General features: G+C 33.1%; 1 pseudogene; it reads left to right on the forward strand.

The window, feature by feature from the left end:
- The first annotated feature begins 11,441 nt into the window (after positions 1-11,441).
- On the forward strand, positions 11,442-13,553 carry LOC120165725 (annotated as a pseudogene).
- The last annotated feature ends 3,464 nt before the right edge of the window (positions 13,554-17,017 follow it).

Genomic DNA, 17,017 nt, shown 5'->3' on the forward strand with positions numbered 1-17,017 from the left:
AGAACTGAAGCCTTGCATATAATAAACCCTAGAAATTCACCCGATCTAAGACAATGCTGAAACTTTGTCCGTAGGGGTATACAAAGGAGAAATAAGCTTTAGCTTTTAATTTATTTAATTTATTATTTTTTTCTCTGAATAAATACATGCAAACTAGAAATCATGCGGTTAGGTTGATTTTTCCCGACAAAGTATGGAACTAGAAATCATGAGGTTAGGATTTATACCATGATAGATAGAATCTTTTATTTCCATTAGTTGGTACTAACCATTTTATTTTTTCTTATTGTTATCTATTATTGTAGATACATTTTATTTTGCTCTAATTTGTTTATATTGATTTCTTTTTCTTGCATACATGATCATGGACGAACCAGAAGGTGTTGATTCGAAAGAGTGTTCACCAAATTGAAAAGTTTTCATAAATGGACAAAAAAATTTATGATCAAGCAAAATATGACGCAACCAAGGAATGGCATCATGAGGGAACTCTGAGGATAGAGGGGAGCTATGCACACAAAGATCCTGTTATATTAATACCAAAAGTATTCCACAAAGATCCTGTTAGATTGATACCAAAAGTATTCCACCAATATCCTATTAAATTGGTACCAAAAGCAGTTTATGGTAAGAGTATCAATAGAAGCATTCAGAAGAAATGAGGCTTTTATGAAGCTCAAGCATGTTATTTGAAGGATCAAAACAAGAAATTAAACACAGAAATAGAAACCATGCATGAAGATTTCGAAAATATCAGTCAAGCCTTTCAAAATGTTGGCATAGGAAACACCCCAGAAGAGTGGATAACAGGGGTCACCAAACTGAAAAAGAGCTGCAACATACATGAAGATCTTGTCAAAGAACTCCGTAACCATGAAGATTCCCTCACAAGGGAAAATGAGCAACATTGTCTACAACTCCGAGAGTTGACACAGAAGATGAAGGAAAAAGACAATGTCATAAAAGAAGTTACTGTCCAGACAAACAATATGGATCTTAAGTGATAGATTTAGCTGACTTTACAAGAAATTGAAGCAGATTGATAACTCAACTTTTAAGCATGAATGAAAACTAACTTGTCTTTAGAGAAGTTAAGAGTGAAAGTTATCCCTTATATGTAAAGTTTTGTTGAAGTTAGGAGTGAAAATTATCCCCTATAAGTAAAGTTTTGTTTGATGTACCGAAACTTTTGTGTTAAATGAAATTTGTTTTAAGATGATCACTCTTGATTAACATCTTCGTTGCATTTGCATTTTGCATTTATGTTGGCATTTGCATTTTTATATTTTCATATGCATTTTCATTTTATATTCATATATTTGCATCTGCATTCGCATGTTTGCATTACATTTGCATTTACATTTGCATCTTTGCATAATTACATTTATAATTTCAATCTTACATCATACATTTGCAATTTTGTTAGTTTCAAACTGTTTTACATGCAGTTAATCATGAAAATATGGGAATAATTCTTGGAGAATTCCATAACAAAATTTTCGAAATCAAAGTGGAGCTAACTTGGTATTCCTAAAGAAGGATAATAGCCATGAATGAGATTTTAGCAAGGGTTGGTAAAATCGAGAAACTGCAAGAGAAACTTATCAAGACTCAATAAGAAATGATTGATCAAGCAAAAAAGTTCTAGGCTGATTCAAAAGAATAGATAACCAAATTAATGGACATGATGAATGATATGATCCATGGAGAGACATCCTTAGAAGATTCTGTTGTAACAGACTTGGATAGGATGATGAATGCTAGTAGTATATCTGATGCAATGAAAATAAATGACCCGGTCCAACAGAACCCCCTCGATCACAGGAGAGCATTTAGTTGTTCAGAACAATCAAGGAAAGTGAAAATCTCTCGAGCGAGAAAAACTCTGAAGGTGTTTCAAGAATCTATCTCAGATTTGTACCCTCATTTGGTTAAAGTTTAATATATTACATCAATATTGGTAAAGTGTAACCAAAGCCTTATGCCCATTCCTATGATCAAAATAGCTTTTGTAATTTTCACTTGGGAGTATCTGGGCATTCAACAGGGAATTGTTGGTTACAGTTAAAGAAATAGAGACGCTCGTTGACAAGGGAGTTTTGACACAAGAAATGATCAAGAAATGAGGGGCAAATAAGGATGAAAATCCTGGGCCAAGTACATGCCCAACACTGAAGGAATGATAGAGCAAACTAAATAAGGAAGTGAAGTTGTTTTCTACCACTGTAGTACTTTCTATTTTCAGCATCTTGTTTGAACATGTTTTTTTGTTCCTTTCTCCGTCTCTTTGTGATAAATAAATTTGTGTTGCTTTTATGGTTATGAGCAAGGAATCAAATTTTAATCTTGAAGTTTTTGAGTATCAAGTAAATTAAATGTTCTTTTTTTCAAGAGTTATAGATATGTGGCAAGTGGTAAAATTATACCTTCCATAACCCATCCAACGCCAATTACTTGACCCTTACCAAAACCAAATCCTGACACTATAATTATCTGAGACTCTGAAATAATGTCTCTACATGTTTTTGAGACACCAAATACAGATGTTTACCTTTTCGGTGAGTAGATTGGTTTATAACATTAACCATATACCTAACTTCAAAAGTCACACCTTTGTCCTTCCAAATACAAAATCATCATTTTTTACTGGTGAAACCAAAAGACCTCAAAAGAACCAAACTTTCAATTATCTGTGAATCTTCCTGCAAGAAGAGACGAGATGGACCAACTTATCAAATAGAATTTTGAGTAATTGGGCATACTTGAAGCAAAATAAGAAAAAAAAGAGAGATTGATTTGAATAATTATATCATGCATTAATTACATTGTTTTCATGTAAATAAAGTTAATCTTGAATATTCATCCCCTAGGGATACCTCTTTTTATAAAGATTTCTGTGTATAAAATGATAATGGCATTTTTTTCATTTATCCCTTCGCAAAAGAGAATAATATATCCTTTGTTGTCCCCATTTGAGCCTGAATTTTTTTTCTGATTCAACCCTAACCAAGGATCACCCTCCACATTGGGGGGCAAGGTGAAAGATATCTGCTCACAGGAATAAAGATTGTCAATCTAGTTTTATTACGAAGGCAAATCTTCATGAAATAAAGAGAGTTTTGAACTACAAAGTAGGTCAAATACAAAGTGCTTGAAGATCAAATCCAGACAAGATGAAAGAATTTTTGAAATACAAGAGGAAAAGGAGGTTCTTAAAATAATTGAAGTCGTTTACTCATTCATCATAAGAAAAAAAGAGAAAAAAAGGGAAAAAAAGATGAAAAAGAAAAGAAAAAATTGAATCAAGATGGGTGACTTATTGAGCCTCAAGTTACAAGGTTGATCAAGTGCAATTAGTTCAAAGATTCATATTCAACAAGAAGCGCAAGAAATGCTGGAAATATAAGAAAATGGAAATGAAATCAAAAATTGACAGTTTAAAGGGATCCATAAAAAGAAATGATGAAAGACAAGTAGCAAAGCAGATCCAAGTTAAGCAATGCAAGATTGAAGGCATCAGAATGAATTGATTCTTGGTTTAATTACCCTTAAACACTTGGTTTAGCTTTTTTATCCCTTTCTTTCATAACCATGAGCCATGGCCTACGTTACGCACCTGAAAAGTCCATTCTAATCATACAATGATTTCTAGGTGAAAGAGACTATCTTCAGATTTCATTCTGCTTCTCAGGATTGATTTTATTTACAAAAATTGGTTTTTTAAAATCTTTAATGCATGATTTGAAAAATGATAAAAGGGGAGTTCAAGACGTAAATTTCTAAATAACATCTTGAAACCAAAGGAGGATTCGAGTCGAAAACCTAAAAAGGCGGCTTTAATATCAAATGGTGCAATAACGACATAAGAGACGATCTTAAGCTCTTGATGAAGCACCACACATCCCAAAGACGTTTATAAGATTCTGGAATCAAGAAGTATCTCTAAGAGATGAGAAAAATAACCATTTCTTCAAGTTAATAGAAGCTCAAAAAGACATATATACTGGATCAACTTGAGATACCTTACTTTACCAAAATTAACCTACACCTTAAATCAGTCAATAATTTTGACATTTGCCATAGGACTATGATTTTTTGATTTAAAACTGTAGTTGATTTATTTGATATTCATTAAACTTTTATGATTTGATTCTATTGTGAACCTATAAGAAACAATACTTTACAAAATTCTTTCATTCTTTGATAAAGAAAGGAGAAAAAACATTTTCAAAAGGACAGTCTCAAATGAGGAAGGTCCTTAAAGTAAATTGTTGTCTATTCTACCTCTATTGTAGAAAAAGAATAAGTAAGGCCAGAATGATGAAACATTCTTGAAAGCAAGTGGTCCAAGAAGCCAGAAAGTCTGGAGAATTGAACTTGTAAAGATCTCCTGTGACATTATTAGCAACTCATCAGGAAAGATTACCATATTTAAAAGGGACACTTATCTCATACCGATGTCGATAAGCATCACCAGACAAATTACTTTCCCCAACCATCAATCCATGTCCCCTAGAGGATCCTCTAATCACAGAGCCATAAGTCTCATTAGGTGTATTATGGGAATAAACAAGTCCACCACCTACACTCTGGTTATACCGAGATGCTGGCTCAAGTCTTGATACATCATTGTTACTTCTTTCATGCCGATCATTTTCTTTGTCATGATTATATCCATTATATCATTCAGAAGATTGCTGAACTTGAATTTGAGAACTTATGGCACAAAATAAGACATTGGTACATATTCTACACTTATAGACCTTTTATATTGGGTAATATTGGTTACAGGATTCCAAAAGTAGAGATAACCGTTTTACTATCAACCAAACCTTTCCATGGTTCGAAAGAGTGGGATATGGCAGTGCGTATCTTGGAGAAACAGAAAAGAAAGTTATTGTAGCAGCCATTACAAGAAAAGACACCAACAAAAATCTTCTGGTTCATCCCGATGATGTTTATTTCTTCTAGTAAGGTTGTTATACGGGATGCCATCAACAACAAGGTCGAATCCACCAAATCTACTCATCAATTGCTCTAACCGATCACCATTCAGTTCTTGCACATCTGCTTTAAAAGGTACGTCGAGCCGGTAGAGGGCAACCTCTGCACCACCGATCCCAGAGAAAAGAGACATAACATTGATACCCCTGGGGAACATGTCTCTTAAAACCAAAGATGATAAGCCATTATGTCAACCTGGAATGGATTACCAAGCGATTTATACCACTCTATCCGACTAGATCCCTCCATATCCAAAAAATGAGCACTTCATTCAGAAGAGACACATATCTCAAACATTTCCGTCCAAATGATTGATTAATTCTTAAGTTTGTGACAACATGAAGAGAATTCCTCAAGTTATTTGATAACTGTTGTCTAGTGACATAAGAATGAGAGTATTCAAGATAAACAGATTTGGGGCACGAATAAAGCCATAAGTACCCATAACAGTGCATTGTCAAAATTGGACCTCGTGGGGATTATGATATTCAAGTCAAACAGACGTTGAGAGTGAATCAGAAATAGAATATAGAGGCATCTCAAAAGCCCATTTCAGAAGAAAAAAAATGATCCATGTGGGGCATTTTTGAAGGCCTACATCAGTATGAATATTTGGGCATTTTTGAAAGCTCACATCAACAAGAAGCAAATGCTGGGGCATGCTGAAAGCCCATTTCAATAGAAATTGGAATATTGACGCATTTTGAACGTTCGTATTAGCCAATGTTGGGGCATGCTGAAGGTCCATATCATCCCATGTCAAGATCATTGATTTGAGAAAATATTTTCAAAAGACAAAAAAATGAAGAATAAAAATAGTGAAGCAGTGATAGTCGAGCTGACTATACATAATTGCTTCGTTCATCAGGCAGTTACATTAGGGTCATGTTGTTGAACAAATATCTACTCAGCAAGTATGATTTCAAATACCAATCTTCTTAACCATGTGTCACATAACAACGTGTTCTTTGTTAAGCTACATCATGGTTGCATGGATAAAGATGGTCCCTATGTAGACCATTCGATTCAGGGTTCATTTTCTTAAGATCTCAGCTTTGAATTTGGTCTTTTGTGTGTCAGTAATGATTGGACATATTTCTTTGAGGTTTTTGGCAGTTAGTTTCAACCATATTGTTGGGGTTACAAAGTTGTTTTCACATCAATTTTTGTTTACTTGATTTGAATAAAGAAGCTCATCTTACGTATATTATCCTTATTCCCATTGTTACTGGGGTTATCATTTCCAGTCGGGGTGAACTGAGTTTTCATCTATTTGGTTCTATCATGTGCATTTCATCTACAGTAGCAATAATTCCATGAACCTCCTTATGTACATGGCTCCTATAGGTGATGTGTTTATACTTCCTACAACACTTATTATGGAAGAAAACGTGATAGATATCACCTTTACCCTTTCCCGAGATGATATCAAGATCAGTTGGTATCTCTTATTCGATTCGGCACTAGCATATTTTGTAAATTTGACAATCATTTTGGTCATGAAACACACCAGTATCCCATTTGTATTCCCACTGAGTTTTGTTCTTAAGTGGTCTTGTGACATTATACAAAAGCTTTGAACACTATGCAAAGAGCTTCACTGGAAAACATTTGTGCAGAAGACATAGGAAAAGATAAATATGTTGTCAAATATTTACGAATATTTGTGCAGAAACCATAACTGGATGAATGTGTTGTCAAATATTTTACAAACAAGTGATTATGGTGTTGAACCAATGTTTCAATCATGATATTTCAATTTGTTAACACAAGAAGAGGTTTTCTTCTTCAACCCTAAGGTTAGAAGTGAGATATAATGAAGATTTCTTCCACAGAAGGGAAGCTGAAATTTTAACAACAAAAAACTAGTGGAGCCAACCAAGATTGAACAATAGGTTGTTGTTAAACATCTCGACATGATATGGTTCAAGTTGCCTTGTTCAATATCCAATTAGATGTGGAGACATGAAAGGAATTAGGATAAATCTTCTTTGTGATGTGTTTCAAAAGTCAAATCAGAACACACACTGCTATCCTAATTAATTTCTACTGAGTTTGGCATATTTATATCTACATTCTTCAAAGATGATAGATTTGTTTTCAAAGATGAAAGTTTATTGGATTTCTACACAATTCCATGCAAAGAAAGCTGGTGTTATCCATGATAAAATAGGGCGACAAGGTCATAATTCCAAAGAAGAGACAAAGAAGACATTTTGGCTAAGTAAAGGAAGACCGAGTTCACCACTTTGAAGTCAAATAATGAAGGATTCCACATTTATACATTCATAAGAACATCATTTGCATAATAGAAAATGCATTACATTGATACATTTGATTGCATTCAAACATGAAGTTTTACAGGTTTTCATATGAAAAAAAGAAGATTCATGATGGAAAATACCATACAAGTGTAAGGTAGAATTCAAACCTTAAGTACAAAAATCATGCAAACATATGAAGAATAGATGGATACAATCCACAAATAAAACATTATTTTGAAGTTGGGGCATGTTACCCAACTAAAAAGTTATTTAGAAAAATGAGAAAACAATTTCCAAAGTTTCTCATTTAATCTTTTCTGAAAATGAAATTGTTGAATAGTAAGAAAACGATTTTCAAAGTTTCTTACTTAGTAAACTATTTCCCAAATTTTTAAGTCCTACGGGCCATACATAATACCTTCAGTGCATTATGTTTTCAAATAGCAATTTATCTCACTTAAGATTGTTTTTCTTAAAACAAACTGTTTATCGCTGGAGAAAGTTTCACTTGAAATAACAATTTATCTCACTTGAGATTATTTTTCTTAAAACAAACCGTTTCTCGCTAGAGAAAGTTTCACTTGAAATAACAATTTATCTCACTTGAGATTATTTTTCTTAAAACATTTCCAGATAGAGTTCATAATGAGAAGAACTCATCTGAAGAGGAAGAAGAAGTTCATAATGAGAAGAACTTGTTCAACCTTTTGCTCAATTCTATCACAGAAGGAGATAGACCAACATCAACATTTCCAGATAGAGTTCATAATGAGAAGAACTCATCTGAAGAGGAAGAAAAAGTTTATAATGAGAAGAACTTGTTCAACTTTTGCTTGATTCTATCACAGAATGAGATAGATCACACCAACATTTCCAGGTAGAGTTCATAATGAGAAGAACTCATCTGAAGAGGAAGAAGAAGTTCATAATGAGAAGAATTTGTTCGACCTTAGATTGATTCATCACCTATGGAGTTGAATGAAAGAAGAACCTCTCTTGAGGATCAACATTTTCAGAGAAAGCTCATAATGAGAAGAACTCATCTGAAGAGGATGAAGAAGTTTATAATGAGAAGAACTTGTTCAACCTTGCCTTAATTCATCACATATGAAGTTGAATCAACGACACCACTTTTGAGAATCAACATTTCCAGAATGAGTTCATAAAGAGAAGAACTCATCTGAAGATGAAGAAGAAGTTCATAATGAGAAGAACTTGTTCAACCTTTAGCTAGATTACATCATAGAACGAAATGGATTATCATTCTCAGTAGAAGAAGTTCATAATGGGAAGAACTTGTTCAAAATTTCCATTCAAATCAAGAAAAGTCAAATTGACAAAAAACTTGTTGTCTTTTTTATCTTTGCCCTATTCTTGTTAACACAAGAATGAGCAAAGATGGGCAGCTGTAGACATCAATTTTTTCTCCATTTTATACATTATTATTATTTTTATTATTCCATTATTATTATAATTATTTTAATTATAATAATAATAATATTATTATTCATATTATTATTATTATTACAGGCCCAAACCAGAACCCGACCCAGTTACATAACCCAAAAACCCAAACCGACCTAAAATATATAACCCTAAACCCATTTAGGGTTTATATCTCAACCCCAACTGCCATCAACCATCCACCGTTGGATCTGGCAAGATCCAATGGCCCATAACCCTCTAGACGTAACCCTAGGGACCACGCGGCCACCGTTATTACTGCCACCACTTCCACGCCGCTGCTACAACACCAAACGAATGCTCCAAAAGACGTTGACAGCCGCACACGCGTCACCATTCTTTGGTGAGTCACCACAAGTTAGGTGACTTACCGAAACTCCTCTTTGTGACCGGTCCGAATCCATCATCGGTGGTGGCTATAAAAGCCACTGATTCCCTACAAGCAAGAAAGAACAAGAGAAGAAAGCAAAAAACCCACAACAACCAAATAAAGAAAGAGAATAGAAAGTGAGACTTACAATCGTCGTCGGAGCATCCATACACCGCCGTAGAACCAAAAGTTCGAAGGCAAAAAATTTAGATCTACGAAAACCTAAGGGTTTTTAGGGAAAATAAAGGTCAGAATCGGCATTAAGACGTCGGGATTTGTATTTTGGGGGTAATTTGGGAGTTCCGTCCACCGCTCACGGTGGCCGGCAGTGGTGGTCGGTGCCGGAGTAAGGCGACTGGCCGGTGTCTGGTTTCCCTCCGGGGATGGAAACTTAGAGAGAGGCGAGAGAGACTCTCTTTTAGAGAGAGAATAAAAAAAGAGAATGAAGAAATCTGGCCCATGGGGGGCCGATTTTTGGGTTTAAATACCCTTCTCGAACGACGTCGTTTTAGGGGAGAGGTGTTTGTGTATTTTCCCTCAGGGGAAAACCATGTCCGCAGCCACCCAAAGTTTGTAAACTTCTATTTTAGTCACTGAAATCAATTTATGTATGTTTTAATTTGGTATTTCAATTTTATTTCTTTATAATTTAGTCATTATCAGTATTTATATATTTAGGGTAAATACTTATTTAGTCCTTCTGATTTTAATATTTTTTATTTTAGTCATGTATTATTATTATGGTTAAATTATACTGTTAATTATTATATTTCATAATAATTCGAATTAGGGCCTTTAACTTAGATATTTTATATTTTAATCACTGATATTTTAATTACTTTCATTTTTTAGCATGAATTTTATATATTTTACAATTTAATTCCATAGTTTTAATTTCTTTAATTTTAGTCATTATTTAAATTTTATTCTATTTTTTTATATTGTCATTTATTTTTCAATATGTTTAAATTAGTACTTGATTTATTTATTTATTATTATTTATGTTTTATTCACTAATATTTATATGAAATACAATATAATAATTTCATAATTTAATTAAATAATAATATTTATTTATTTTTAAATACTCAGAAATGGCGGTCTTAAAATAACTAGACGTTCTATTCTGATATTTAAAAAAATATCTTATTTATAAAAATATATATACTTACCTCATTTTTATTTAAATTATTTTATCATGTTCTTATTAATGTTTATTTGTTTTTTAATATCAAAGAAATAAGCAATCTTAAAGTAACTAGATGTCATTTTCTGAAATTTTTAAATAAATAAATACATTTTTATAAAACCCTAAAATATAAATATTTACTTTAGTTTTATAAAAATTATTTTATTAGAATTATCTAATTGAATATGGAATAAGATGATCATAAATTAAATTTATATTTGAATTATTAAATTCTATTATTATAGACAATTCATAATCGACAGTGACCAATTTTGGGCGTTGTGGGGTGCTAATCCTTCCCCAAAAGTAACCGACCACGAATCCCTTTTTATTATTAAAAAAACAAATTTTTGGTTAAACACATACCGATTTATCTTTTAACTGATGTTTTCTTAAAAACTATTTTAAAAGATGATTTTAGGTATTCGACCTACCTAAATCAAAAGGTTCAATGGCGACTCCCAAAACATTTCAATACAAACCATTTATTCATTCACATTACTTTCCCGCCAAGTAAAAATTTGTGCTCGATCGAAAATCGGTTACGACATATATATTTTTAAAATATTATAAGAATAAAATTTTAAATATTTAAGTTAAGATAAAAAAAACATTTTATAGTTAAGAATTTAGGATTATACTAGTAAACAAGATATATATATATATATATATATAATATGTAGTCTACTTTAAACGAAAAAAGAACTTACCTTAGTGATTAGGCTTCTCTCTTCTTCCCCAATGGTTTTTTGTTTGAATCTCTTGTGTCCCTTTACCTATCACTTTTAATTTTCTTTTTTACCAGAGGGTGACATGATTAATGAAAACTAAATATATTAAACTAAATCCTTTAATCAAGTGGTGACAAGTGTCATAATATTTGATATTATTGGCACGTGGCATGATAATATTAATTTTATTAATTATCACATCAACACTTCTGTTAAATATTAATAACAAATGGTCTAATTAAATATATTTAAATAAATGGATGGTTTGATTGACAAAAATTTAAAAATAAAAAAAAAGAAAAGATATCTAACAATGAATAAATAGTTAGGTGATCTCTCATATAATTTACCTGTAAATAAATAACTCTTCTCTTGTGGGTGTGGTGTGGGGGAAGAGAAAAAAAAACTTAAAACCACCATCTCTCTTTGATTCTGAATGCAACCCCACAAAAAACTCGTTACACAATTTAGAGAGAGAGAGAGAAAGAGACACCAAATCCAAACCCAATAGAGATAATGACCGGTCCAGCAGTAATGGTGACCAAAGGAGGCGGCAGTGGCGGTGGTAGAAAGCAAGGAGCTAAAGTAGTTAAGAGCTGCGAAGATGAAGAACAGCAGAACCAGATTTCCGTCTCCGCGTTGCTTTTATCCGCTTTAAGGAAATCCATGGTGTCTTGTCGTGTTGATAGGGAAGATGAAGCAATGTCATCCTCCGCCGTGCATCACATGGAAATTGGGTGGCCAACCAACGTTCGACACGTAAGCCATGTGACCTTTGATTGGTTCAATGGGTTCTTGGGCCTTCCCGTTGAATTCCAAGTTGAGGTACCCGGTCGGGTTCCAAGTGCGAGGTATTTATTCCTCTCATATTTTTTTGTTTATTTAAAGAAGATTTCAGCTGGGTTTTTAAAATGTTAGTGTTTTTGTGCATTTTAGATCTTAAATAGTAGATTTCTTGCTGATTTTTAGTAACCATGACCAAAAGAAATCGGGAAAGAGGAAAACATCTGCATTTATAACTAAATTACAATTTCTAGTAAGAATAAATGTGATTTTTTTAAATGTAAAATATTAGTATTTTTTTTGTTGCAGTGCGACTGTGTTTGGGATTTCAGTCGAATCAATGCAGTGTTCATTGGATTCAAAAGGGAATAGCGTTCCCACTATACTGTTGCTGATGCAGGAGCGGCTTTATTCACAAGGAGGGCTTAAGGTTTTCAATTTTATTATATTCCAATGTATTATTCACATCTACATGTGATTATCTGATTATGATAATATGTTTAATTGTTCTTATATTTTGATCAGGCAGAAGGGATTTTCAGGATAAATCCTGAGAATGGCCAAGAGGAGTTTGTAAGAGATCAGCTGAACTGGGGCATCGTGCCGGATGACATCAATGTCCACTGTCTTGCCGGCCTTATAAAAGCCTGGTTCAGGGAGCTTCCTTCAGGGGTGTTGGATGGACTTTCCCCGGAACAGGTTCTAGGTTGCGATAACGAAGATAAATATGTCGAACTCGTGAAGCAACTAAAGCCGATGGAAGCCGGACTGCTCCATTGGGCGGTTGATCTTATGGCGGATGTTGTTGAAGAAGAGGAATCGAACAAGATGAATGCAAGGAATATTGCTATGGTTTTTGCTCCAAATATGACTCAGGTAAATAGTTGGGAGATTGTTTGATCAAAGATGTGCTTAAAATGTTCAAATTAGGTTGATTGTCTTTTGTCTCTTGAAACAGATGTCTGATCCATTGATGGCTCTGATGCATGCTGTTCAAGTTATGAACTTACTCCAGACCTTGATCATGAAAACACTACTGGAGCGTGAAGAGACTGCAAGTTCATCGTATGCATTTGATGGCCCTACGGATGATGAGTTTGATTGTCGTAGTCTGCAAGAGATGGATATGAGCTGTGAAGAGCCTATGTCAGATTACAGTAATTCCCTTTATGCTAACTCCAGTGGAGACGAAAATGAAATTGAGCCATTAGGTGAATAGCGGCTTCTTGAGGCAACTGGATGACGAGAATTCGAGCATGAATAGGAGTGACAGAGAGAGCATTGATGATACGGAGATGACATAGAAGGTAGGGGAATCTACAACACTCCAATGGGGACTGTAGGTTGACTATGTTTAGAACAGTATCGGCATTTCTTCCATTACGCTGTTTCTTTGGTAAATTGATAAAGTAGGTCGGGTTTCGGTTGAAAATCTGATAGGGAAGGCATTAGATTTTGTATGCTCGAATCACTGGTTCAGCAAGGGCCGAACTTGTGTGTGCGTGTTGTTTTTGGCATGCGTTCTTTCAGTTCCCGAGATTAGGGGGAAAATTGGGGCCGATGCGACTGTCAAGTCTCTTAGATACATGAAGGCAGATGTGCAAAACTAGGGATTTAGATTCAGCTTTAGAGGGAAGCCGTGGTTGATTTTTCAGTGTTAAGGTTCTAATTTAAGTCATTTAGACTTAGTTGTACACTATCTAACTTGACTATTTGGTTGTCTTATAATCTCCTTTCTATCATTGTATTATAGTTTATACTATTGGGATATAGGTAGGCAGGCAGGCAGGCTTTATTTCTAATGAAGGTATAGAATTTTTCATCTTATTTCTTGCTAAACAAATTAAAGGAACACTTAAATAAGAAACAGATATCAGTTTTATTTCTAATGGAGGTATAGAATTTTTCATCTTAATTCTTGCAAAACAAATTAAAGGAACACTTAAAATAAGAAACCCTGCCCCTACTTCAGTTTTTAGCACAAAATATATGAATGATTGGAACTTTTGATCCTTAGCAAGACATGAAAGGCCAGAAGAGACAATCATATGAGTCGGTATAAGAAAAGGCAGAATAATATAAGACTAAAAAATTTGAAAAAACTTGACAATAGTTTTGGCGCTAATGTTGAATTAAATGTTATATATTAGGTTGCGAGTATTTTAAAATAATTTAAAATGGCTTAACCGGTAAACTTATTTTGCCAGTGAGTATCAATACGTTTTATAAAAATATCGATATTTTTTAAATTTATAACATTTCATATTGCAACCTACTTTTCATATAGCAACCAAGTTATTTTGTTCTCGTGTGAATAAAAAAGACCACACCAGCTTAAAATCTAGTAACATTTTAAGCGCAACCTAACATGTTAATTATATGAATAACATTGACGACTTATAACATATTTTGTGACCGTTAGAAGGGTAACATTTTCAGTTTCAACCAATATTGTTATATAAACATATAGCTTTTCCGGTTTCGACATAGAACATTTTGTGTTGTAACATGATTGTATTGATACTTTTTTTTCCCAAAGTTCGATATTTTTTATTTTTAAAAAAGAAAAAAAATGAGAAGACTGTAAACGTATCGAACTTTTCCACATATATTGATATATAGAAAAAAGTATCGAGTTATTATATATAACGTAATTGGTTGGGGAAGAGAAAGAAAAGAATCAGAGAAGTAGAATAAGGGGTTTTCATAACTCAAATTTGTTTTCCATCTGAGCAATAAACATCGATACTGAAGAGAAAGTTTGTGAACAAAACTGAAATCTCATTTTGAAGAACACAGAGGTATCTTCATGAAACCCTAGTTCACAGTTTTTTCAATTAAGAATGTTGAATTTAGGGATTATATTTAAGTTTTTAGGGAAAACTATAATATAATGGATCGATTATTGTTATATGTTGAATGAATGGAAAATAATTGGGGTTAGTAAAACAAGTAGAATGTAACATTATAGGTTGAATGAAAAATATTGGGTTGTAGATAACATTATAAGTTGTACATAATCAGTTACACCAATAAACCTGTTATGGCTATGATCGGTTATCAAAAGAAGTTACATTTACATAACTATAAACAAATTGTTTATTACAAGATATATTGTTGAAATGTAATATTGTTATGAAAAATGAAGAATTATGAAGATGACATCATGAGCACAAAAAGCATGGAAGGAAAATATGAATGATATGTCAATTATGGTTCGAAAAGAAGATGGCTTTGAGGATAAAGTGATTCTTCAGTCAGAAAGAACGTTGAAGCAACCAATGGTCGCATATATGCACTTTTAGTAAGAATCCATGTATTTGTGTAATACTTGTTTGAAAACTATTTAACAATTTTTTATATCGATGAAAAATTTAAAATGTTTACAATTTAAATGAATGTGAACGACGGAAAGTAGATAGCAACAAAAAGACTAGTTTGGTATGTAAATTGAATTGAGTAGGTTAAAGTAAAAGATGACAATTATAGAGAAGTAGTATAGAGTATTATAAATATAATACATTATTGAGAAAGAAATGTTAATTGCATGTTGTCGAAATGGTCCCCGCTGGCTTTTTAGGGCTTTTTTGGGGATCAATTCGACTTAATTTTGGGAACATGTCGGGTTTTAAAATAGATAAATTTGGAGTCACCAATCGAGCTTTGGGTTAGGTAAGTCGAATACCTAAAAATATTTTTTAAAATAATTTTAAGAAAAATAATTTTAAAAGATAAAAAATTGATATGTGTTTGACCATAGATTCACTATGAAAAGGGTTCGGGAGTCGGTTACGTGTGGGGAAGGATTAACACCCCCACAACGTCCAAAATTGGTACTTACATGATTATACGTCATCTAATTATTAAAATTGACAAATTCAAATAATATTCAAATTATTATACTTAAAAATTAAAAATAAGATATTATTTTATACGAATAATCCTTAGCAACACACTCCTTGTCAGTTAAGGCCTGATTCTATAAATTACTCAAGTAAAATAATATTTACAAATATTATAATTAACAAAAATTAACAAATATGTAAATAAAAATTTAAATAATAAATATAATAATTTTAGAGATTAAATTATCAAACTTCAAAAGATCAAAGCAATAATAGTAAATACTTAATATATTAGGTACTATAATTGTAAATAAACCTATAATATTATTTAAAAATTAAAAATATTAAGATTAGGGATTAAAATGCAAAACAATGAAAGAAATGGCCATAAATAGAAATATAACAAAATTTAGGTAATAGAAGTGTAATTTAACTATAAATAACTATTTTGTATTAAAATATAAATTATTGAAATAATAGGGACTAAATCAGATATTTACCCAAAAATATATAAGTACGGTTAGTGACTAAAATATAAACAAAATAAAATATGAAAGCCAAATTAAAATACACAGAAATCAATTTATAGTGACTAAATTGTAAAGTTACAAAATACAAAGGACCAATAGAAGGGTTTGCCCATAAGCTCAATACGCAGATACCCCCTCCCCAAAATGACGTCGTTCGGGGAGGGATATAAATAGGCCAAAATCGGCCCTTAATGGCTTAAACTTCTCATTTCTCTCTTCTACTTCTCTCTCTAAGAGTGAAAAGCTCTCGGTTCTCTCTATAATTCCCTTGCCGGAGGAACCGGTCATCGCCAGCCGCCATACATCGGCGTTCTCCACCGTCGCCGATCACCGTCCATAGTGGTTGGAGATAGGAAAATTACCTAAAATGTTTGTCGACCTTCCCTAAAATTAGATTCGGCCTCCTTTCATCCTAAATGTATCCCCACTGTCCTATATCTAAGAAAATTGAAGGGATTACCTTCGTTTTTCTATGGTTTTCCCTTTCTCCGGCGATGAGGTGCAAGAATCTGAAGAGTAAGATCCTCCGTTTTATCTTACTTTAATTTTTTTTTCTCCTTGTTGTTAGTGGTTTTCTTCGTGTTGTTTCCTTCTTTCAGTTACCGTTTCTATTTGTATGGATCTCTGTTCGTCCTCCTTTTTCATCGCAGGTTTGGGGGGGTTTTATAGCCCCCTTGGTACTCCTCTTGAACTAGTTAAAGGGGTAAAGCCTGGTGAGTCACCAGAGTTATGGTGGTGACTCACCATAGGGGCGGCTATGAGTCTGACAGTGATAGCAGAGGTGGTGAGGTGGCACTGGAGGTAGCAACTGCTTGCGATATGTGGATGGTCGTGGAT

Source organism: Hibiscus syriacus, unplaced genomic scaffold (genome assembly GCF_006381635.1).
Source record: "Hibiscus syriacus cultivar Baekdansim isolate YM2019G1 unplaced genomic scaffold, ASM638163v2 tig00111594_pilon, whole genome shotgun sequence".
NCBI classification, from domain to species: Eukaryota; Viridiplantae; Streptophyta; class Magnoliopsida; order Malvales; family Malvaceae; genus Hibiscus; species Hibiscus syriacus.